Source organism: Dermacentor andersoni, chromosome 4 (assembly GCF_023375885.2).
Source record: "Dermacentor andersoni chromosome 4, qqDerAnde1_hic_scaffold, whole genome shotgun sequence".
In the NCBI taxonomy this organism is placed as follows: domain Eukaryota; kingdom Metazoa; phylum Arthropoda; class Arachnida; order Ixodida; family Ixodidae; genus Dermacentor; species Dermacentor andersoni.
Genome location: NC_092817.1, coordinates 6621552 through 6647387, shown reverse-complemented (window position 1 = coordinate 6647387; position 25836 = coordinate 6621552). Strand labels below are relative to the sequence as shown.

The 25836-nt window shown below is 50.4% G+C and overlaps 1 protein-coding gene across 4 annotated transcripts in view; it reads left to right on the top strand.

The window, feature by feature from the left end:
- The window catches only part of LOC126535923 (isoprenyl transferase-like), a 168416-nt gene that overhangs the window by 67243 nt on the left and 75337 nt on the right, over positions 1–25836 (top strand). Inside the window, exon 1 of one of the 4 annotated variants that reach the window (XM_055073347.2) lies at positions 10437–10570. The exons of the other annotated variants lie outside the window; for them this stretch is intronic. The gene's annotated coding sequence lies outside the window, so the exon portion shown is untranslated. Of the gene's footprint in view, positions 1–10436; positions 10571–25836 lie in introns of those variants that run through there. 4 annotated transcript variants of the gene reach the window in all.

Below are 25836 nucleotides of genomic sequence, written 5' to 3'. Positions count from 1 at the left end.
CAAAAACATTCAATATGTAGACTGGGTCAACACCGAAGAAACCCTCGGTAGCGACCACTGCATACTCAATACAACTATTCGCACCCATCCATTGGCAAGACCTTTCGCACAGGCAAAATTGCCCGATTGGACCAAATTCCGACCACATACACCAACTCGACCCCCATTCAGGAGCAAGGGTACTACGTCTGGTCCCAGCAATTGGTTTCCACCCTTCGCTCCACGGAAACTCAAATTCAACTCTCAGAGGCGACCCCGGAGGTGGACAACCACCTCCTTCACCTCTGGGAGGCCCGGCACAGCCTTGTCCGCCGATGGCGCCGGCAAAAACACAATCGGAAACTCAAAATTCGCATCGCTGAGCTCACCCAACGAGCGGCAGAGTACGTGGCCCAGCTCGCTGACTCTAACTGGGTGGACCGATGCAATACGGCTGCGCGACAAATGTCCAGCCGTAGTACGTGGCGCCTCTTCCGCGCCCTAATCGACCCCACCCAAACTCGAGCAGAAACACAAAAACATCTCCAACGAGCCATTCACTGCTTCGATGGAGACACTTCAAAATTGGCATGCAAACTCCGAGATCAATACCTCTGTACTCAGCAGGACCCCCGAGGGCCCGCGTACTCGTATGCAGGTTCCGAGAACGCGGAGATGGACCAACCGTTCCAGCTGCACGACCTGAAGGCGGGCCTAGCAAAAATGAAGCGAGGAACGGCACCGGGACGGGATAAAATTACAGTCAAATTACTTGCCAACCTTCCCGACTCTGCCTACTCCACACTCCTCGCTTACATGAACTCCATTTGGATCGGGGAAACACCCCTCCCAATTGATTGGAAGATCGCTCTGGTCACCTTCATTCCCAAAGCTGGTAAAGCCATCAACACAGACAGCCTCCGCCCCATCTCCCTTACTTCTTGTGTGGGAAAATTAATGGAGACGATGGTGCGCGACAGGCTGTCTGAGTTTCTGGAGAACAAAAACGTTTTCGCAGACACCATGTTCGGATTCCGCCCACACCGGTCCGCACAGGATGTCTTGCTTCAACTTGACCGAGAAATTCTCGACCCGATTGAATATCCCCTAAGTGACAAGGTAGTACTCGCTTTGGATTTGAAGGGGGCCTTCGACAACGTGACCCACGAAATTATTCTAACACATCTTTCCCAAACAGATTGCGGCCGAAACACCTTTAACCACATTAGGCAATTTCTCACTGACCGAAAATCATACATTCGGTTTCAGGACAGCGAACACGGCCCATACCAATTAGGCACGCGAGGGACCCCGCAGGTAGCGGTCCTCTCGCCCCTCCTATTCAATTTGGCGATGATGAGACTTCCCGCTCAGCTGGCGAGGATCGACGGCATCCAGCACGCGCTGTATGCCGACGACATCACCATCTGGGCTAAACACGGCTCGGTAGGAGAAATGGAGGCCAACCTGCAGCAAGCGGCGGACGTCGTAGACAACTATGCCCGTCGATGCGGCCTTCAGTGCTCCCCGTCCAAATCTGAATTTGTGCACATACGCCACTCACCAAAGTGCACCACCAAAATCGACCTCTCCCTTAACAGTGCACCCATACCCGAACACGACGAGATCCGAGTACTGGGGCTCTTTATTCACAAAAATCGCAAAGCTGACACAACATTGGCCAAATTGCGTAAGGTGGGGGACCAGGTGGGCCGGATGGTCCGCCGGGTTTCGAACAAGCGCGGGGGGTTACGATGCAAAGACGCCTTGCGGCTGGCGCATGCATTTGTAACCAGTCGAGTCCTTTACTCGGCTCCATACCTCCACGTACGCAAACTTGGCGAGAATGCACTCGAAGTCATTCTCCGTAAAATCTACAAGCGTGCCCTCGACCTCCCGGTCAGTACCTCCAACCTGCGCCTCCTGGGCCTGGGGATGGTGAACACCTTTAAAGAGCTGCGAGAGGCACACTTGATGAACCAATACACGAGACTCTCTAAAACGCCGTCGGGTCGCCGCCTCCTTGCCCGACTACACATCCATCATTCAATACATACGGAAGAGCACGTACATATCCCATCACAGTGGAGGTATGCCCTGCACGTGCGCCCTCTTCCGGTCAACATGACACGAGAGGACCATAGTGGCAGACGCCTCGCGCGGGCGGAAGCTTTGGCTCGCCACTACGGGCACAAACACGGAGTCTTCTACGTGGACGCCTCCGGCCCGTACCATGGGGGTTGGTACACGGCCGCAGTCGTCCACCAAAACACAGCAGTAAACGGACTCACTTTCCGTGCACACAACATTACACACGCGGAGGTGGTTGCCATCGCGCTAGCCGCCGCAGATCAACACTCGCGGGTCATCATCACCGACTCGAGGGGTGCTTGCCGCAATATTGAGCAGGGGCACATACCGTACCTTGCCTACAAAATTTTGCAAAACAGCGACTATCTCGGTGCCCCCTCGCACCGTACGATTATCTGGACTCCCGCTCACACGGGCCTCGAAGGAAACGAGACGGCCGATGCCGTCGCCCGCGCGCCCACTTTCCGGGCATCACCTTCGTCCCCCACTGATCCGGACCCCGAACCCAATCCCGCCTATACTTTCAAAGAGATCGTTCAGCTCTACCAATCTGGCCATGCCATCTATCCCAAGCCCTGTAAGGGCCTCACAAAGGCGGAGGAGCGCATTCTCCTTCGCCTTTATACCAAAACTCTGCTGTGCCCGGCACCTTAAAATACTTTGACCCCGCTTGCACGGGGGAGTGCCCGCACTGTGGGGAAAAGTCCTCAGACATTTCGCACATGGTATGGGCATGTCAAAAAACCCCAAATCTAACCCCCCTACCCGACCCTTCCCGGGAGGACTGGGAGGCAGCCCTGCTCGGCTGCTCTGACCTGACGGCCCAACGGGCCTTGGTCGAGCGGGCCCGGGCGGCGGCCGACGCCAATGGGCTCCCGTAAGGGGGAGCCCACCTAGTGTTGATGCAAAACCTATCTAAATAAATGTTTTTCAGACAGACAGACAGACCGGACTTCGGGGACATATTTCTTTCCCTTGGCGCCAGCAACGCGATGCCACTGACGCTCCAGGTGTTTAACCTTGCGTTCGATGCTGTCCTCCGTCAAATTCGGAATGCCTGTTCTGGGACGCTTCCCGCGTACCGCGGTCGCCCCCGTAGCGTCTGCTTGATCTTCGGCCGTAGTGATCTCGGTGCTGTCGCTCATGCCTTCCTCTTCACTTGCTTCACTTAAGAGCAGTGACTCTTGCGTGCAGCCTATTTCGGCACGTTCCTCAGTTGCCTTCGTCAAGTCCCGGCTGTCAGGTGTCGTCCCTCCAGCTTTCTAGGCGTCCGTCTCCCGGGCCTTGTCTTCACGTTCCTTGGCGTTGCTGTTTGGGGCAGACCTTTCGGCCTCCTCGCGTCCATTATGTTCTCTTGGACTTCTGTTGGGAGAACCGTTTTAGTTACTCTAGCGTAGCTCCTTGCACAATCATTTCTTTCGTGTCCGAACGCTCGGCACACACCACAACGTGGCGTCTGGCAGTCCCATCGAATGTGTCCTTGCCTATACGGCACCTCAAACATAGCGGGGACCTGTCCGGGGCCACAAGAAGGACGGTGCCACTTCCCAACTTGAAAAGATGAGGCAGGTCATCAAGCTCAACACCATCCTTAAGTCTCATTCGCACGACTCGTCATGGATGTCGCATGTTCAAAACCGGCGACGGACCAGCTGTCGTTCGACACGTCAAGGACGTCACCAAAGCTGCTCAACGTTTGCCGAAAGCTCTCACTTTGGACAACAAAGTCGACCCAGTGAACTTTCACGGTGACGTCTTGCTGGACGGGGTCAATGACAACGCAGAAGCCGCCCTTGACCTGAAATCCACCCGTTTTCACTAGAGCATCCTTGTCCGCATTGCTGCGCAACTTCACTAGCCAGATGTGATTCATCTGGAAGGCTCCTATACCCGTGATGTCCTTGATGATACCAGCTTCCTCCAATGGCTCTCGAAAATCTTCCAGCCGATATGGTCTTCTTGCCAGGTCACCGTGCAAAAAAAAAAAAAAAAAAAAAGAAAAAACGCACTGCTGCATGCTCTCGCGTGAAGGTAATGTTGGCTGCAACATCCTATAATCCGAGGGTGCAGAAGAAAAGCTGTCACCGCGGCCAACGGCGGCCGCCAAAGAACCTCGTACGGAGCGAGCCATCACGCGTCCGTCCTCCTCAAAAGCCGAACGTGGAGTCGAGCCATGAGTTCGATGGTTCAACACGCGACGAAAGCGCCTCCAGTGAATGCGGTGTTGCCTTAGAAACGTGCCGCAGAAAGTTATACTGCGGTGTACATCGGTAATTATGAGCATGTAAATTACAGAAGTCGCAGTTAAACGAGTAGCGAAGTACGTTTCCGCTACATTTCTTCTGCGCTTGGCACACACGCAGAGCTATCTTGCGGCAAACACAGAAGACACCCTTCTCGCTATATACGGCGCTGCCCCGACAGGTGGCGCGCCACTCACACGCTTCTCCCCTTCGTCTCGTTTGAGCGCATTGGGGCCGTGCGGGGACCGGTGCGAGGATACCCCAATACCCTTGCGTTTAATAAGTTTTCTCGCTCTCTCCCCTTCCAACTTCAGGCTTGCGTCACTGAAACCTTCGTGTTTAGGTGACGCGGCTCCTCTTTCCGCTCACAGCACGATTCCTAGGTGTAGCGTCCGATGCGGGCGCCTCTGACGTGATCGCTGCGCCGTAGCGCGTCTGGTGGGAAAGCGTCCCCTGCGACGTGTGCCGTGCTGCTGGCGAGGAGTCATGCGTCTGCGTGGTGCTCTCAAGCGAGATAGACGACGATCCCATCGAGGCGTCAGCCCCATGATCGCGTCCGCCTTCATGGCGCGTCGCGGCCCGGCTGTCCGTGCCGATCACGACGTTTGGCTCGCGTAGATCATTTCTCCCTCCGAGATACCGGGTTCTTTGGTTTGTTCCGCTTGCTCAGGCGCATGTTTCGTCTTTGTATGACTCAAGAGCATGCCGAGCGAATGAGTGGGCGGTGCGAACGGGGTGCGATAACGCTATGGCGTTCCACTCTTGAAGGCGAAGCTTAAGCGTTCTCCAATTTTTCCTCCTATCTAGTGGGGGGAAGCCCTCTGTAGCGGCAGCAGCATCGGCGTCGCAGGAGAATTACGTCGACGCTCGCGTCTACACGAGGCACGAGCGGCTGGCACGCTCCGGCACGGGTTAGTGTTCAAAAAGGGCATTAAAAGAATGCTACGCTAAGAGATCGGGTGTCGGTTCTTCCTCTCTCGCGAGAGCCCGAGACTTTACTGGTCTACGTGGTCCCTGGTCACCACACTTTTAAGCGAGCATTGACACAGCGTCCCGTCTGTCCAATATACACTCTACCACATGACAACGGTATGCGATAGACAACTTTCTCCCCATACCCCTTCCCCGTGCAGTGCTGTTGAGGTGTCCTCCTGTGAGAGACAGTTACGGCACTGCACTTATCTCTTCCATTTCTCTTTAAAAATCACTTCACACACACACAGACAACTTTGGTAGTGCATTCCGTGAATCTAGTAGCAAGGCGAGTAGTGCAGATACCCTTAGGTTTCACATTTTCAATCTTGGAACAGAGCCTTGACAGCCTACATGGCGCCGAGAACACAACTAGGACACTGTGCCTAGTGGCAACTTTTTTTTTTCACGTCGTGTGAAAGCTTGTGGATATAAGGAATAACTTCCACTCGCTTAAAGTGCTCACTTTCACGCGCTTGTACGCTGTCATCTGTTTCTTTTTTCAACCTGTTCAATTTTGTTTCGGCTACAGCCTTTAGAATGTTATCAGGGAAGCCAGACGCCTTTCAACGCTGAATCTGCTAATCAAAACGTTGCTCCATTGAATGGTGGCAGCTTTTCTTGAGAGCATTATTAAACACAGGGCTGCTATGCCACGCTTAACTAATTTTGAGTGTGGCGATTCGAACGGTAGAAGCTGTTTTTAGTGCGGGGCGCATACATCCAGCATACGCGTCCGGTGTTAGAAAAGGTTAGTTTCAAGTCTAAAAACCTTATTGCATTCTATGACGCCAATTCGCTAGTAAAATTTAAAGCTTTGCTGCATGCTTTGAATTAGCTATCTATGGAACACGATAGTATATTTAGGTCCACAGGGTTCTTCAGGTTTAAAAAAAAAAAAATCTACATACCTGAAGACAATTGCCACCCTATCGTCAACCGACGAGCAACTCAATGCATTGTCAAATTCAGAAAGAAAAACATTCCGCCAGAAAGGCGAAGCACCGATAGCAATAGCAAATCAGTAGATAGCTGTACGAAGTAACGATAGTTATTTTAACGGCCGTATAAACTTGTAAACATTCGCTTACTAACTACAATAACAATAATAAAATGTGTAAGCGTGACTCAACGAGGACGTAGAAAGAAATAAACACATGGAGACAGCGCTGTCTTTGTGTGTCTGCTTCTTTCGATGTCCTTGTTCAGTCGCGCTTACACATTCTGTCATGGATTCAAACCAACTAGCCCGTCAATATGTTTTAATTAAATTAACCAGCATGGTGTCACGCACGCACATGTGAACATGAACGCACATCGCTTGATGACAGCGGAAACTGTCTGAGAACGCTGGAGTTAGAAATCGCGGCAGCAGCCCCGAGCCAATTGGCCTCCGTGCGTCTGTCACTTCAACGCGTACGAAACGTCGAAAGTACAGCGCATATGAAGCTACCGGCACTACGCGCACTCTGCAAACATCGCAGATCACTTTGAAAATGAGGCCCGCGCGGACGCGCACTTCAGCCACGTCGCAGACCGCTTTCAAGACACGCGAGCGCCGGCAACGCGTCCCTACGGCGTCCGCCAAAGGCGTCTACTACGGCATCCGCGATTCGCGTGGCCAACGCCGTAGGAGACGCCGCGGTTGTCTCCACTCTGTACGGAGCTCCGGGCGAGGAGGACATCGAGGCACCGTAGCAGCCGCCGGCGAAGGAGAGGGCAGGCATCCGGGCAGCGTTAGTCGCTCGCGCACGCGAGGTTGAACCGCGTTCCCCAACTCACCCTCACAAGCTTTCACTTATACAGAACCTCACGGCGACGGTGTCGGCAGAAATGTCCATATAATAGCTATCGCAATTACACGGTTAGTTTGCGTGTTCCCGCGCTGCAGGCAGAGCCACGGCAGGGCAGCTGAACAAACGCGCACAGAATAATTACTGGCATAACTACTGGGAACCAAACGACTCAGCAAATCTCGATTCTTGCTCTATGGTCTCGACGCAAGAGGTCACGCGTTGGGCCACCACTATGGCTTCACGGAATTTTCGCTTGCCAAGGCTGGCTGCGTGACCTAATGCTCCCTCCTGCACAGGGACCTGAATATTTCGCTGCGCGTGTTCGAAAAAAGGTTTTGCGCTCACCGCGGTGCTGTTCTTGCGCAGATTTTGCAGAATGATTGCATTTGGTTGTCGACTTCGTTTGGTGTAACGCGTGGCTCTGTTCTCTGCCTAGTTTTTAAGAAACAAATCCAAATTTGCCTGCGCTGGTGGGAATGCGAGCTGCTGCCACGATGGCGCAAGCATAAACTTGTGTCGCTGCCTGTCGTCATCTGCAGAAAGCAGCGTTTCAGGGATGGAAGTCGCCTGTTTCAGGAGCGGGCAACACGCGAAAATATTGTCTAATTTGAACCATGTTCTGCAAATGTGAATTTGTAGCCAATACATTATGCAGTTCTTAGAGTTGCTGACGATCAGCAGACGACAATTGCTCCATCCGGATCATTGGACTGTGAAGTACGATCCGGATCGGCCCCGATCGCGACCAGGGGCGGCTTGCACGGACATTTAATAATTAAACGAAAATAATAACACATTTAAGAAGGCGTTCTTAGATGTTCCTAGACAACACCTAGTCCACGCTAGAACACGTTCTTAAATTTGTTATTATTCTCGTTGTTAAATGTTCGAGCAAGCCGACCTAGTTATGTGCGTGCGACACCGGCATAACTTTTTCTCGCATAATTTGCCCGCCTTCGTTCCAAGGCGACCGCTTCAGCAGCTGTTGTCGGAGGATCTGATTGCTTGCGTTATCCGTGCCTTCCTCGTCAGCGCAAGCCTGTCTTCTAACTGCACCTCGGCAAAGACAAATGAAAAGGGTGTCCTAGACCGCTTCTCGATGCAAGCCTTCGTGGCTCCAATATCGGGATTGTGTACGTGTGTTCGAATCCTGCCGACGAACAATTTTAATTGTGCTTAATTATTCATAAAAGAGTACCTTGTTTAAAATGATGAGTTTACAAAGTCACCAAGCTGTTTGAAGCCAGAAGGACGAAGTTTAGGTGAATATATGGGCTAACCGTCACGCCCATACCGACTGATGAAATTTCGCGTCGGAGGCGATTCCTATGAAAGAGGGATCAACCATAGTTTTCCAAGTCCTTTCCTCGAAGCATATCACGCTACGCAGAAGCTGTGCGACAATGTACCGCCTCGAGTATTAGCCTACGTCGCAGCGACGTTACGTTTCTTCGCCGGAGTACTAATGCCATCGTCGATTTAACAGAGATCACATGACACAGGCATCGGTACGGACGATTGTACAACATTACCTCGCTATCACATCACAATCCGTGCCATTTCTAACCCAACAAACGGCATGTCGTAAACTCGCGTCCAACGGTCGGAGTAGAAATCATGCCCTCGTCGTCGTCTTGTAATGTCGCCACGCACGTGCTCGCATCACACGCACAGCTTTTCGCCTTGCGCGAACACGCTGGTTCACCTGGAGCCCTATAACGCAAAGCTATTTCTATCTGTTTTTAGCTTCTAGGACGGCTCTGAATACGCCTCCCCCCTCCTCTTCCTATTCCCCATTATAGGCCTTTGCGCCATCCCTTAATAAATACATTTTGTCATCATTCGAATCTCCTGACGTGAAATTTACGTAGCCGTCGACGCAAGCATCGGCGGTGGCTCGCAGCGTTTTTTACACAGCTCAGTCAAGACGATTCCTTGTTTATTTTAGGTCGCCTTTATTTGCTTTCAAAACGAATAGCATTGCGTACCTTAGCATGTCTTTTTTTTCTCAAATTGACGGACAAGAGGTGAGGAGCACGCCGAGAAAAAGCGGGTTTCCAAGGGGCCGAACTAGCGCAGTGAAAGTACATAGCCAGGAAAGGAGGGCGGTGCCGGCGTATGCTACTGGTCCGTTTCCCTTTTTTTTAGCTTGCGGTGGCTGGTCGTGCAACGCAAGGCTATAAACGCGGCTAAAACGCATCCTCAGCGAAGAAGAGTTGGATGTCGTATGCGTAGCCGAAAGGGCTCGACAACTTTATACCGCCATGCAAAAATTTGATTTATACGCAAATAAGACTATTCTTTTCCCGGCAGTTCTGAGTAGCCAGTGCCAGAGCGATGGGCAGGCAGCCATCTTCTATTCTTTTCTGAAGGGCCCATTCTCTTAATCTTAGAAAAATTTGCTTTTGTTTGACATATTACTGTACCTTGAATGCGTACAGGTCACTTTGCCATGCTCAGTTTTCAAGGTTTTCTGACGTCCCGTGACTGACAGGCGAAGCGGGCGCAGCCCGATATGTTTTGTCCTAAACCGGAAAACTAATGACAAGAAAGGGGTAGAATCGCAAATAATCCTTTTTCTTTTGTTCGGTCTAACCATGCATACTAAGTATGTACAGTTATATCAGACGGAAACATTTCGCTGTTCTTGTGACGTCGCCTGACAGACAGGCGAAGGGCGGTGGCCACAAAAATTTGTCCAGTTGTAGAAGGCTGAGAAGGAATGGAACAGAAACAGTTTGGAATAGCTTTATGCTATAGCGCCCTTGGTAATACTTTATGGAACCACAGACAATGCGGGACAGTCAGGTGTCTGAAAAATCTTTCGCACAATACGGATTGACAAAGTGCATCGGATGTGCATAAATGCTGCTTTCTTTTCACCGTGCCCTTCAGTTCTTTTAACAGTTTCCGTTCTATAACACCTACCAATGATCTTTTCTTGAAAGGACTACAATGATATATAAGACCAAGTCGGAAACGTATAAGCCGTTACATGAGTGCTTTCTGAGGGCTGACTTCCCGTGATCAAACAGAAGCACTAACTAGTAATGCGAAAAGCCAGCGAGCACCCACGTGTTTTCGCCTGCAGTAATAGTCGTATGCAAGGCGTAAGATTGATATGCAAAATTTGTTGCTAGAAATTGCCGCATCCAGTGTGTCTGGATGTTCGAGTTGTGGCTGCCTTTCCTGAATGCGTCGACGTACTTTCTTACGCGTAGTAAAAGGAGTTATCTGCAAAAATACACCAGAAAGACGAGATTACGAGGTTTCGAGGAAAATGTTCCCAGGGATTTGTCCGAACGCCAAGATTTTGCGCGAGTGTTCACGCGAGCGGTGACCCGCAGGTCGGTGCGCTGCGCCAGTGCAGTCGGTCTGTGCACACGTGGCCCGGGCGCGTCCGGCGTAGCGCCGCATCGCCTCCGTCGGGCGCGGTCTCCAAGGTGGCCACGTTTCCGCGCTGCTCGCACTTGGACGACGGCGAAACAGGTAACTACGCGCGGCTTCGAAGGACGCCCCGAAAGGCGCTCTCTCAATGAGGAAGGGAGCGCTCAAATAGCCAAATTTCCGAATCCCCCCCTCGAGTAGTAGATAAAAACGACCTTCGAGTATCGAACCGAATGCCAAATATTCTTTCTAAAACAGTTGTGGGGAAAAATGTACTGTACTGAAGGCACTGGGCAGTGGGCATGGTGCTGGTGTGCTGGTGCAAGAGAAGACGACGAGAAGGGCTTGCTTCCCCGTTACGATATAGCGCCGACCTGTTAACGCCTAGCGCTACAACCTATATCTAGTTACCCTTCTGCTAGGCGAACACCCCCGTTGCATTTGGTGGAGCTGCTGGGTTTCTCTTCGACATCCTGCAACTCCGCAGCCGAACGCTACCACCAGCTGTTGCAATGGATGAACCGGGACCGTCCCAGGCTGCTGCTCCCGTGCCCCCCGCCATCATCTGTTCTGGCGTGATCCGGCAGCGCGATCCGGCTATATTTAGCGGCACAGACGACCACGACGTGGAAGACTGGCTCGCCGAATATGACCGTGTAAGCGCCTATAATAAGTGGGACGACCGCGCCAAGCTCACAAATGTCATCTTTTACTTGACTGACGTGGCAAACCTATGGTTCCGCAATCATGAAGCCGATTTTACCACCTGGTCGGCTTTCACGGCAACTTTGGCAGAGGTCTTCGGCCGTCCCGCCGTTCGCCGGCTTCGCGCTGAGCAGCGCTTGCGTGGTCGAGTTCAACGCCAGGAGGAGACCTTCACTAGGTATATTGAAGACGTGCTCTCGCTATGCAAGCGCGTCAACTCATCTATGGACGAAGGTGACAAGATTAAGCACGTCATGAAAGGCATCGATGACCAAGCCTTCCAGATGCTCGTCGCGAAGAGTCCGCGGACGATTGCCGAGGTCGTACAGCTCTGTCAGCACTACGACGAGCTGCGCAAGCAGCGTGCATCAACGCGCGCTGCTCAGCAGGACACCACGGATCTATCTCCGTTGGATTTCGGCCGCGACGCTGCCGATATCTCTGCTTTAATGCCGGAGATAAAGCAGTTCATCCGTCAGGAAGTGGCACGCCAACTCTCTCTGGCGAACAGCACACCCGCGCCGTCGCCAACCTTGGCTCCCTCGCTTCGCCACGCCATTCAGACCCAAGTTGCCGCGGCGCTGCCATCTGCCCCTCCTCCGCAGCCTGCAGCTGGACCGCTAACTTACGCTGACGTTGTTGCCCGGCCTTACGCTCCTCCGGCTCCTGATGCCTACCGGGCCTCTGGCACCTTCCATGTGCCGCCGCCACCTTCACGCCCGATGGTCGTCCCTTACTCGGCCGCTGGAGCCCCTGTCGTCAACCCGTGGCGTACATCTGACAACCGGCCAATATGCTATTTCTGCCATTTTCCGGGCCACGTAGCACGATTCTGCCGCCGTCGCAGCCCCCGTTTACCTGCCAGTGGGGGCGCCTCAAGCTACAGGCCTGCTCGACTTCCGCGTCAGGACCCATCTAGCCTTCCTCCGGACTCATCTTACAGTCGCCTCCCTTTCGATGCACGCCGGTCACCTTCCCCACGTCGCCGATCCATTTCCCCGATGGTTCGCCGACCCAGCCCAGCCCGTGAGGAAAACTAACAGTCGCAGTTCCAGAGGCAAGAACTGCATTCACGTCGAACATTTCAAGGCCTCATTCTAACCCGGTGAACGAAATTGAACTGTCCGTAGACGGCGTCACCGTACACGCACTTATCGATGCCGGAGCCGCCGTTTCTATTATTAGTGAGAAGCTTTGCCGCAATTTGAACAAAGTGACCATTCCCCTTACCTCTCTTTCTCTGCGTACGGCAACCTCGCATCGCATTCAGCCTTCAGCGTCGTGCACAGCCCGGGTTGTCATTCAAAGCGTTATGTATGTTATAGAATTTGTCGTCCTACCTCGTTCCTCACACGACGTTATTCTTCGATGGAATTTCTTATCTGTCAATCAAGCTCTTATCGACTGCGCTCGTGCCGAACTTACGTTATCAGTGCCGTGCTGCGACCCTGACGACCATTCTTCTCCTAAAGTTGTTGCCGCCTCTGACATCGATATCGCACCTTTCTCCGCCGCTCTGGTTCCTGTGTCATGTAACTCTGCTGCGAACTCATATGTTCTGTTTACACCGTCGGCCACTTGTGCGCGCCGCCGGAACTTTCTACTTCCGTTTGCTGTCGTCACTTTTTGCGACGGTTCTGCTGCCCTTTACGTGTGCAATCCGTCCGCCTGCCCATCATCCCTACTCCGCGGCGAGTGCCTGGGTACCGCTGAAGCTTTCGATAGCGTTCTCCCGGCCACCATGTTTGGCGACACGGCATCACTTCCGATTTGTTCCGTCACTAATCCTGCTGCGACTGATGCCCCTGTAGACGTCTTCGCTCGCGCCGTCGATGCAGAACTCACACCTGCGCAGCAAACAAAAACCATCAAACTCCTCCAACGTTTTCGTTCCTCATTTGACATTGACCAACCATCCTTGGGTCGAGCGTCCGCAGTCGTTCACCGTATCGACACCGGTCAGCAAACACCATTGCGCCAGCGTCCCTATCGTGTGTCGGCTGCTGAACGCCGTATCATCGACCAGCACGTTGACGACATGCTGGAGCGTGGCATCATCCAGCCCTCTAACAGTCCCTGGGCATCTCCGGTTGTCCTCGTTAAAAAAAAAGATGGCTCCATTCGGTTCTGCGTCGACTATCGCCGCCTTAACCGAATAACGCGCAAAGATGTCTATCCTCTGCCGCGCATCGACGATGCCTTGGACTGTCTGCAGGGAGCGGAATTCTTTTCGTCGCTCGATTTGCGCTCCGGGTACTGGCAAGTGCCAATGGCAGAGGCCGATCGTCAAAAGACAGCCTTCGTAACGCCTGATGGGCTATATGAATTCACTGTCATGCCGTTCGGCCTCTGCAACGCGCCTGCCACTTTCGAGCGAATGATGGACACCATTCCTCGAGGGCTGAAGTGGAAAACGTGCCTCTGTTATTTAGATGATATTGTGGTTTTTTTCCACCGACTTTGCGTCGCACCTCAACCGCCTCGAGCAGGTACTTGCGTGCCTCTCCACTGCAGGACTGCAACTAAATTTGAAGAAATGCCACTTCGGCGCTCGTACATTTACTATTCTCGGCCATGTAGTTTCAAAAGACGGTATCCTTCCGGACCCCACAAAACTTAGCGCCGTATCCGAGTTCCCTAAACCAACCACCATGAAAGAGCTTCGCAGCTTCATCGGCCTGTGCTCCTATTTCCGACGCTTTGTCCGTAACTTTGCCTCTGTCATTGCCCCCTTGACGCAGCTTCTCACCGGCCGTTCTGACCTATCAGCCTGGTCCTCGGCGTGCGACGACGCATTCCAAGAACTACGACGCGTTCTCACCTCACCTCCAGTACTGCGACACTTCGATCCCTCTGCTCCAACTGAGATCCATACGGACGCTAGTGGTGTCGGGCTCGGCGCTGTTCTTGCACAACGCAAGAATGGCTTCGAAGAGTACGTCGTCGCGTATGCCAGCCGCACCCTTACCAAGCCGAGGCGAACTACTCAGTTACTGAGAAGGAATGTCTGGCCATCATTTGGGCTATCGGCAAATTTCGTCCTTATGTGTACGGGCGTCCATTTGACATCGTGACCGACCATCATGCCCTATGCTGGTTATCTTCACTAAATGATCCAACTGGTCGGCTTGCCCGTTGGGCATTGCGCCTACAAGAGTACGACATCCGCGTTGTTTATCGCTCAGGCCGAAAGCATTCAGACGCAGACGCTCTATCCCGGTCACCCCTGCCCTCTGGCCCTGTCCACTCGTCTATTTCTACCTGCGGTGCCTTCGCCCTCAACATTTCCGACATGCCATCAGAGCAGCGCAAAGACCCATGGATCTCTTCGCTTATTGACTTCCTGTCCAGCCAGTCGCCAGCACCGATCTCTCGGACGCTTCGTCGCCAAGCCACGCACTTCATCATTCGGGATAACCTGCTGTACCGCCGCAACTACAATTCCAGCGGCCGTAAGTGGTTGCTTGTTATACCCCGACACCTCCGCTCCGACATCTGCGCCACGTTCCACGACGACCCACAATGCGGCCACGCTGGTGTATTAAAGACATACTCTCGCCTGCAGCTTCGGTACTACTGGCGCGGTATGTACCGTTTCGTTCGCCAGTATGTCCGGTCATGCCACATATGCCAACGACGCAAGACGCCACCTCAACATGCCACCGGCCCCTTGCAACCTTTACCATGCCCCGCGCGCGCGTTCGACCGCGTCGGCAATGACCTATACGGTCCGCTTCCCAACACTCCAAGCGGCAACCGCTGGGTTATTGTTGCTATCGACCACCTCACGCGGTACGCTGAAACTTCAGCCCTAGCATTTGCCGCAGCAAAAGACGTCGCCAGTTTTATCCTTCAAAATCTGATTTTACGCCATGGAGCACCTCGAGAATTACTGAGCGACCGCGGTCGCGTTTTCCTCTCTGACGTCCTTTCAGCATTGCTAAAGGAGTGTCGCATCATTCACCGCACTACCACAGCATATCATCCTCAAACTAATGGATGACAGAACGTTTCAACCGCACCCTTGGTGACATGATGGCCATGTATGCTTCATCTGACCACTCGAATTGGGATCGCATTCTACCTTTCGTCACCTACGCTTACAATACCGCCACGCAAAGCACCACTGGGTTCTCCCCTTTCTTTCTCCTTTACGGACACGAACCTTCATGCACTATGGACACGATTCTACCTTACCGGCCAGATGCTTCGGAGTGTACGACTGTTTCTAGAGCGGTTGCTTACGCCGAAGAATGTCGCCAGCTCGCTCGTTCGTTCACATCCCAGGACCAGTGGCGCCAAAAGCTTCGCCACGATTCATCCACTACGGCTCCGTGCTTTGCGCCTGGCTCGCTGGTCTGGTTGTGGGTGCCCTCTACTCCTCCAGGCCTTTCCTCCAAGCTGCTCTCCAAGTACCACGGTCCTTATCGGGTACTGAAACAAACATCCGCAGTCAACTACCTCATCGAGCCACTCGAAACGCCTTCCGACCAGCGTCGTCGGGGCCAGGAAATTGTCCACGTCTCCCGGCTCAAGCAGTGCCATGACCCCCCTGTGTTCTCCTGTCCTTAAAGGGAAGCTGAAAGGTTTTCCAGAAAAAATGAGTGAACATCTGTACATAATGGTTTTCAACCCTCCGAATTCGAATATCGTATCGAAATTGAGCGAAAGAAAGCGCAAATATAATTTATTTCGACGGAAAGTGCAGCAGCGGACACGCCCAGCTCGCTCGTCTCGTTTCCGCCTGTGATTGGTCGGGCGCCTCGTGACGTCAACTCTAGTAACCGACCGCTGCCGCTACTCATGAAGCGCGGTGCCAGGTAGTTTGGTGCTGTTTTTCTGAGATGGTAATGGAAAATTTAGAGAGACTGCGTTTTTCTGAGGAGTTCGGCGTTACTCCCTACATGCACGAGCCGATTGCGCAGAGCCGGCCTCTCGATGAAGCAAACGATGCTGGTGCGAGCAGTGCTTTCGACACGAACGAAAGCTAAGTCTTGGGATCTCCTCGTGTTGGAAATGCTCTTTGGTGAGTATGTCTTTTGCAAAGCGATTTAGTGATCTCGCCGATCTTTCGCCGATCTAGTGAGCTCGTTTCCGGTCAAACAACTGTAGTGTTGTGTTCCTGCATGCCTCCTCGTGGAACGTAAGCGGGGATGCGATCGTCGGCATTTGTGCGCTGTCCAAAGCTGTCGGCAATCTACAAAGACGGTTTAAACGCGTGAAAAGCTTCCCGGTTCATGCAGTACGTGTAGTGACCTTCATCTGTTGACTACCACGTTGATTACCACTCACGTTGATTACCACTCACGTTGACTACCACTCTACATACACGCAGACGTACCAACAAAGGAATGCAGGGTCGATCGAAGCAGATTACGATGGCACGCACGCAGAAACAGGCGCGGTCAGGCACGGTCGCGGACGCTGCGAAGGAACGCAACACTAGAGTTGACGTCACAACACCGCGGTTTCCGGTTTCCGCTCGCATCGTCAGCGTCAGCAGCAGCGCGCGGCATTCGACGGGGGGCGGAGCTACAGCGCAATTTCAACCGACGATTACGTCGCTCCTAATTGCAAAAAAACCCCCAAATTTTACCTACATGGTTTATAAGGTTCCCGCATCCGTATATGAGCGTCTTATTGAATTCGACAGACTCTTCAGCTTTCCTTTAAGTCGCCTGGATGGCTACTCTTTCGGTGGGGAGTGATTGTACTGAAGGCACTGGGCAGTGGGCATGGTGCTGGTGTGCTGGTGCAAGAGAAGACGACGAGAAGGGCTTGCTTCCCCGTTACGATATGGCGCCGACCTGTTAACGCCTAGCGCTACAACCTATATCTAGTTACCCTTCTGCTAGGCGAACACCCCCGTTGCAGTACAGACGCCATTGACGAACATTCCCAATGTAAGCGAGTTGTCCGAACGAACGAACGAACGAACGAACGAACGAACGAACGAACGAACGAACGAACGAACGAACGAACGAACGAACGAACGAACGAACGAACGAACGAACGAACGAACGAACGAACGAACGAACGAACGAACGAACGAACGAACGAACGAACGAACGAACGAACGAACGAACGAACGAACGAACGAACGAACGAACGAACGAACGAACGAACGAACGAACGAACGAACGAACGAACGAACGAACGAACGAACGAACGAACGAACGAACGAACGAACGAACGAACGAACGAACGAACGAACGAACGAACGAACGAACGAACGAACGAACGAACGAACGAACGAACGAACGAACGAACGAACGAACGAACGAACGAACGAACGAACGAACGAACGAACGAACGAACGAACGAACGAACGAACGAACGAACGAACGAACGAACGAACGAACGAACGAACGAACGAACGAACGAACGAACGAACGAACGAACGAACGAACGAACGAACGAACGAACGAACGAACGAACGAACGAACGAACGAACGAACGAACGAACGAACGAACGAACGAACGAACGAACGAACGAACGAACGAACGAACGAACGAACGAACGAACGAACGAACGAACGAACGAACGAACGAACGAACGAACGAACGAACGAACGAACGAACGAACGAACGAACGAACGAACGAACGAACGAACGAACGAACGAACGAACGAACGAACGAACGAACGAACGAACGAACGAACGAACGAACGAACGAACGAACGAACGAACGAACGAACGAACGAACGAACGAACGAACGAACGAACGAACGAACGAACGAACGAACGAACGAACGAACGAACGAACGAACGAACGAACGAACGAACGAACGAACGAACGAACGAACGAACGAACGAACGAACGAACGAACGAACGAACGAACGAACGAACGAACGAACGAACGAACGAACGAACGAACGAACGAACGAACGAACGAACGAACGAACGAACGAACGAACGAACGAACGAACGAACGAACGAACGAACGAACGAACGAACGAACGAACGAACGAACGAACGAACGAACGAACGAACGAACGAACGAACGAACGAACGAACGAACGAACGAACGAACGAACGAACGAACGAACGAACGAACGAACGAACGAACGAACGAACGAACGAACGAACGAACGAACGAACGAACGAACGAACGAACGAACGAACGAACGAACGAACGAACGAACGAACGAACGAACGAACGAACGAACGAACGAACGAACGAACGAACGAACGAACGAACGAACGAACGAACGAACGAACGAACGAACGAACGAACGAACGAACGAACGAACGAACGAACGAACGAACGAACGAACGAACGAACGAACGAACGAACGAACGAACGAACGAACGAACGAACGAACGAACGAACGAACGAACGAACGAACGAACGAACGAACGAACGAACGAACGAACGAACGAACGAACGAACGAACGAACGAACGAACGAACGAACGAACGAACGAACGAACGAACGAACGAACGAACGAACGAACGAACGAACGAACGAACGAACGAACGAACGAACGAACGAACGAACGAACGAACGAACGAACGAACGAACGAACGAACGAACGAACGAACGAACGAACGAACGAACGAACGAACGAACGAACGAACGAACGAACGAACGAACGAACGAACGAACGAACGAACGAACGAACGAACGAACGAACGAACGAACGAACGAACGAACGAACGAACGAACGAACGAACGAACGAACGAACGAACGAACGAACGAACGAACGAACGAACGAACGAACGAACGAACGAACGAACGAACGAACGAACGAACGAACGAACGAACGAACGAACGAACGAACGAACGAACGAACGAACGAACGAACGAACGAACGAACGAACGAACGAACGAACGAACGAACGAACGAACGAACGAACGAACGAACGAACGAACGAACGAACGAACGAACGAACGAACGAACGAACGAACGAACGAACGAACGAACGAACGAACGAACGAACGAACGAACGAACGAACGAACGAACGAACGAACGAACGAACGAACGAACGAACGAACGAACGAACGAACGAACGAACGAACGAACGAACGAACGAACGAACGAACGAACGAACGAACGAACGAACGAACGAACGAACGAACGAACGAACGAACGAACGAACGAACGAACGAACGAACGAACGAACGAACGAACGAACGAACGAACGAACGAACGAACGAACGAACGAACGAACGAACGAACGAACGAACGAACGAACGAACGAACGAACGAACGAACGAACGAACGAACGAACGAACGTTCCCTTGTGGTGAGTGCGACCATCAATAAAACACGAAAACGGCCGAATTCGGCCAAAAAGAAAGAAAAGGTCATTCGCTTTAAATTATTGCGTGGAGTGCGCACATCGCAACGCACATAATATTAAAGCGATGCAAACGTCGCGAGATTTCGAAAAATATGATTAGGCTGCCTAAAGGCGATTCATTGTTATTGAAGGAGTGGAAATTAATGCGCAGAAGTCGGTTACTACATGCCATTGTGAGCGACCGCTCTACATCCCCACTTGCCCTCGGTGGCTCACAAAAACCTATAAAAACTTTTGCAGGCGCAACACGTTTAAAAGAAAGCAACACACATACTTGATCCCACCTACAGGTCTGCCCGCGTTGATCACTTCCTAAAGGTCCGAGAATATGAGTGTCGAGTCAACAAACATCTTTTTTTTTTTGTCTTCGCGTCGCCCACTTGCTGCAAAAGCAGTCTTGCTCAATTTTTGTTTAATTAGGCGTCGTGTAACATTTGTGCGACATTTGAGCTTCGTCTGCCCAAACTGTAGCTTCAATATCCACCTTTTTCACAATACGTTATGTTTTGCTCCTTTATTTTATTTATATGCATGTTTTTACTGTTAATGCGTTGTGATTGTGTTATTTTTAGTCACAGCGTAACGTTTTATTGTTCTGTTTTTCTACCTGGACTACTTTTCTATGTTTCTCCCTTACAGTAATGCCAATATCATGGCGCTGTAGGTATCTAAATAAGCAAATAAATAAATAAATAAATAAATAAATAAATAAATAAATAAATAAATAAATAAGGATACTTTATGTTCGGACACAAACGAATATTTGACAATTTGGCATAGAAAATTCTCGAATTGAATGCTAATCGAGTAGCAAAGACTGCACGGTTTGCATTCGAGATATTGAATATTCCCACAGCCCTACAAATTGCATGGTCGTTTTGCTGTGCCCGAGGGGTCCGAGTAGGGCCCTTCCCTCAAGTACACGAGCCCTCATTGTGCATAGCTGAGTAACCGTTGCTGTTTTGAGGCCTGAACAGCTGAGATGTTCACGTGGAAGGAGTGTGATGTGGTTTGGCAGAGCTTGCAGTGATCCCAACCTTTCACGTTGCAGGCGATTAATTGTAACTGTTGTAACATTGCGCTTCTGCTCAATTTGATTTCTTGTAATAACGTAACTCGTAGATCAACATTTTAGAGTGCTACGGCAGTTTTTTTTTTCATTAGTCCTTTATAAGTTACATTATCCAATAACATTATCGGAACACAAGCAGTAAAAAGACGCTACCATTCCTGAGCTCATGGACGGTGGCAAGGAATTCAGCCGCTCTTGGACTGTAGAAAAAAGTGTTATAAAAATTGAGAAGCCATTTCATTCTATGAAGATGGATGACCAGCGAGGCTGTACCACAAGGCAGGGCTAGACAAGGGTACATGCATTTATTTTCATCATTTGGTAGTGGTATTGACGGTAGCTTTGTGATTGCTGTGATATACAGCGATTGGTTCGGTTACAACCTTAGGCAGAATCTTGACCAAAGTTAACTCTATACACGACCGTTGTTGAGTAGTTGAGTGACTTGGATTAGTGTGGAACGTCAAACTAAATTCTTCTAGCACAAATTGAGTGAACTATTTCTTGTCTCGTTTTGAAACTTCCACATTGAAGTCTCCAACGATGATCACAGGGGTAGTGTGATCACGGCTAACTCATGCGAATTGCGTGATCATGAACTTCTCGATATCACACTGGGGCGTGCCTGGAGATAACGTACACCACACAGGGATATCCACACAGTGCATATCACAATTCCGCGTTTCGTTTGCACGGCACAAGGCATCCCCACAGTCGGTGGCATTGTCCTCTGGCGAGTCAAGGGTGCATGGTAGCACATACATTTTGTCCTTTGCGTATATAGCAATGCACATCCTCTATTAAACATTTTAACGTTGCATATTCACATTCGTTTCCGCATTGCAGTTCTGACGTACAAATAAAAAAATATTTTACAAAGTCCATCACTTCAATTTCATCAACACGTAACACAGCCTCCAACACAATGCTCGTTATTAACGTTAACAGTTTCACATGCGCGTACAAACTATGAAATATTTTTCTTTACAGATACTGCAGTCAGTCCTTGGAATAACCTTCATAACTTTATCATCCACTCAGTATTTTCAACCTCACTGCGCCAGCATTGTCCATGCACTATGCGCCAGCACTATGCTGGCGACATAGTGCCACTAGCGGACAATGCCAGTGATTTACATAGACTTGCGAATATTTGTAGCAAAGCAGCGACAAATCTAGGCCTTACGTGTAGCGCAGAGAAATCGGGAAATATTTTCTTTAATGAACAGATGAGGTATGAATTCAACATCAAGTCATACCCATAGTCAAGAAATAAATATACCTCGGCGTATGCATACACGAAGAAAAGGGTTATGCAAGCACCCACTCAGATAATCTGAAAATAAAGGGGAATCGGAACGCAGCAATAATAAACCAAAGATCAACTTGGGGCTACACTAAATATGAAGTGGAATCTTGAAACAAGTAATGGTACCGACGCCAACGTTCGCCAATGACCTTCTGTGCTTAAAAGCGGATACTTTGTCGGGGTTGGAAGTCAACTAAACATCCGTAGGACGATTGGCTTTGGGAGCCCACGGTAAAGCCACAAATGAGACGGTGCAGGATGATATGGGATGGGCCTATATTGAAGTCAGAGAAGCGCAGAGCAAACTTAGTTTTGAAGAAAGACCCAGGAACGCGTATAAAAAATAGTTACCCCTACATGGATAAATGCAACAGCATTGCGATCACCGCGTATTGCTTATGTTCTTTCAGTCGTCGTAATTTGACTTCGCCCTAATTAACGCCAAAGGTCGTGGGTTTCACTCCCAGAAAACGTCGGGGGATCGAGTGCCCCAATTAACTCTATCCTAATTACTTGGAAAGCATATTTAGCGCTAGCGAACAAGGACAGAAGGGTGACGACACAAACAATACGCTTTGTGGCGTCGTCTCTTTTCTGTCCTTGTTCGCTAGCGCTATATATGCTTTCCATGTCAGGTTACCAACACGCCCCACAAATGGCAGCGCTGAAATTTATCCTAATGAACTGTGACTTAATTTTCCTTTCCTTCCTTTTTCTCCGCCCTTAAACTGGCTCTCTTAACTACTACACGCAGAGACAAAGCAACAGCGCGCGCATTAGATCCCATAGATGAGATGAATATTTACAATTATTATTAGGGTTATAATTATATTCGAGTGCTGATTGCTGTGCTATCGTTTGTTACCGAAGCTTTCCCTCAAGTGTAAATATTTTAAGGCAGTTTGTCGTGTGCGTATCATGGCCACGCACGCTTATATCGCCTTCCGTTTCTCTACCACGGGTGCGCTTTAAAACCACGGCGCTGCAGTTTTTGCTTTCCTTTCCGTCCTTCTTCACCGCCCTTAAACTGGCTCTCTTAACTACTACACGCAGAGACAAAGCAACAGCGCGCGCATGCGATCCCATAGATGAGAGGAATATATATATATATATATATATATATATATATATATATATATATATATAGAAAACTATCAGTCATAGCTCTCGTAGTATAGCCCTCTGGGCGTTTCCTTTTTTTTTCTTTCGAAAGTAGTCCTATTACGGTTATTATAATTACACGAAGGTATTTCGCCCTCGTCAGCAGCAGTCCTCGAGATAGTTATTCTGGCGGCTAGCTTCCCACGCTATGCGTGCCGCCATCGCACCTGGTTAAGCTTCTACTAGACGCTAGAGTTATACTATGTCCGCGCAACCTTGAGCGATCGGAAAGCGCGTTTTCCCCTCTTGGCCGGCGGGGACGGGAGGCCTTGTTTCGGCCGCAAAGCCCTCCACGTCTCAGTAAGGTGCCTGGTGGTGGTCTCGTACGGACGATGCCCTCTCGGTGAGCGCAAATTTCCCCTCATCTTTTAAGAGCTTCAATACTTACAAGCATTTGTCTCGCAAACCATATTTATTTCAAGGAAATTTTCCACGTCTCAATAATTTCTCTCGTCGTATTCGAGTGCTGATTGCCATGTTATAGTTTGTTAACGAAGCTTTCCCTCAAGTCTAAATATTTTAAGGCAGTTTGTCGGGTGCGTACCATGGCCACGTACGCTTATATCGCCTCCCGTTTCTCTACCACGGGTGCGCTTTAAAACCACGGCGCTGCAATTTTGCTTCAGAGACTTTCCTTTCCTTCCTTCTTCGCCTCCCTTAAACTGGCTCTCTCAACTACTACACGCAGACAACATGACTCGCGGACAACATGAGTCCCTTTCCACGTAAGTGTGAAGCTCGGAACAGGAGCTGTGGCGCTTGAAAATAGCCTGGGGCCTGACGAACCAACCGACTGAGCTATCTTTCCGGGCAACATCGAAGGGTCACGAGTTCAAATCACCTGTTATGTTCCTTTTTTTCCCCCTTTTTCTTTCCTTTTAATGTCTTTTCCTTTATTTTATCACTGTACGGGAACCCTCCTAAAATAAAAAAAAAGAAAGATATATTTGCCACAGTTAGAATTCGCCTCCCCAATTTGGTCTCCTCATCAAAATTATCTAATAAATATGACGGAAATGGTACAAAACAGAGCAGCCCGGTTCATATCCCGTAACTACAGCATAAACTCAAGCATTACACAAATTAAACTAGACCTACTGTTGCCGCCTTTAGATATCCGCCGCCACATCGCTCTTCTCTGCTTATTCCACAAATATATTTACACTAATAAACGAACCCGGTTACAACTACAAACACCCCACTCTTTTTCACGCAGATTACATAATCAGTTCAGTTTCATGCGCATATACGGTAGAACAAATGCATTTAATTCATCGGCACTACCACGTGCCATTCGTCTCTGGAATGACCCCCCCGATAACATAGCCTCCATATCTAATCCCGACACGTTCCGCTCTCAGTTACTCATGCTTTTCCCATTTAATACCGTTCACGAGTAACCAATCTAGTGTATGTTATCGCGCATTTTTGCCATGTTGTATATCATTTTCACAAACGGTTTTCCTTTGCTCTGTTAACAGTAACAAGTGTTCGTGTGCCTTCAGATATTGCTTTGTATTCCTAGTGCCTTCAATATTGTGTAACACAGTAATCTTTTTATAGCACTGATCCTGTTGGAAATTTGTACTTTATACCTTTACTATTTAATATGCCCCCCTTACTTTATGCCCTGCCATAGGGCCTGTAAGGTTCTTTTGAATAAATAAATAAATATATCTTCAATTATGTATGGCCTCACATGTGCAGGTCATAAATACCAGGTTCTCTAGCCGAGCGCCATCCGTGCGGTATAACCGAGCTCAGATTGGTCCACCTTGACTGATCAAATAGGGCACCACTGTATATTAAATGAGGCGTAGAACTCCTGCGGGACCCGCCGTGGTTACTCAGTGGCTATGGTGTTAGACTGCTGAGCACGAGGTCGCGGGATCGGATCCCGGCCATGGCGGCCGCATTTCGATGGGGGCGAAATGCGAAAACACCCGTGTACTTAGATTAAGGTGCACGTTAAAGAACCCCAGGTGGTCGAAATTTCCGGAGTCCTCCACTACGGCGTGCCTCATAATCAGAAGGTGGTTTTGTCACGTAAAATCCCACAATTAAATTTTTAAATTTAACTCCTGCGGGGACGGTAGAGTATCAGCCTCCCGTGCAAGAGGACCGTGATTCAAATCCCGGGCCGCACAATTCTCCACCGGAAAATACCAGAAAAAACAACAACCGTGTGTTGAGAAAATTGCACAAACAGGCCTGGAGTGCGGCCTGATCCCGGTGACCAGAACCGGTAACGCACTCTCTCACCAGAGCAGGATTGGCCACCCTGGTGCAGTACTTGGCCACAACCTCCTATATGAACACAACAATCAAACCCCGGCCCTCAGTCCCCAGCAGCTGCGAAGCAACTGACCACGGCGGCGGTCAGACCTGCGACGCTGCAGAGGGTGCTAAGAATCCCTGGCTCCGGACAGGCCGCCATTGGAATATGAACCTGGCAACGTTTAACGCTAGAACGTTATCTAGTGAGGCGAGTCTAGCAGTGCTATTGGAGGAATTAGAGGGCAGTAAATGGGATATAATAGGGCTCAGTGAACTTAGGAGGCCAAAAGAAGCATATACAGTGCTAAAAAGCGGGCACGTCCTGTGCTACCGGGGCTTAGCAGAGAGACGAGAACTAGGAGTCGGATTCCTGATTAATAAGAACATAGCTGGTAACATACAGGAATTCTATAGCATTAACGAGAGGGTGGCATGTCTTGTGAAACTTAACAAGAGGTACAAAACGAAGGTTGTACAGGTCTACGCCCCTACATCTAGTCATGATGACCAGGAAGTCGAAAGCTTCTATGAAGA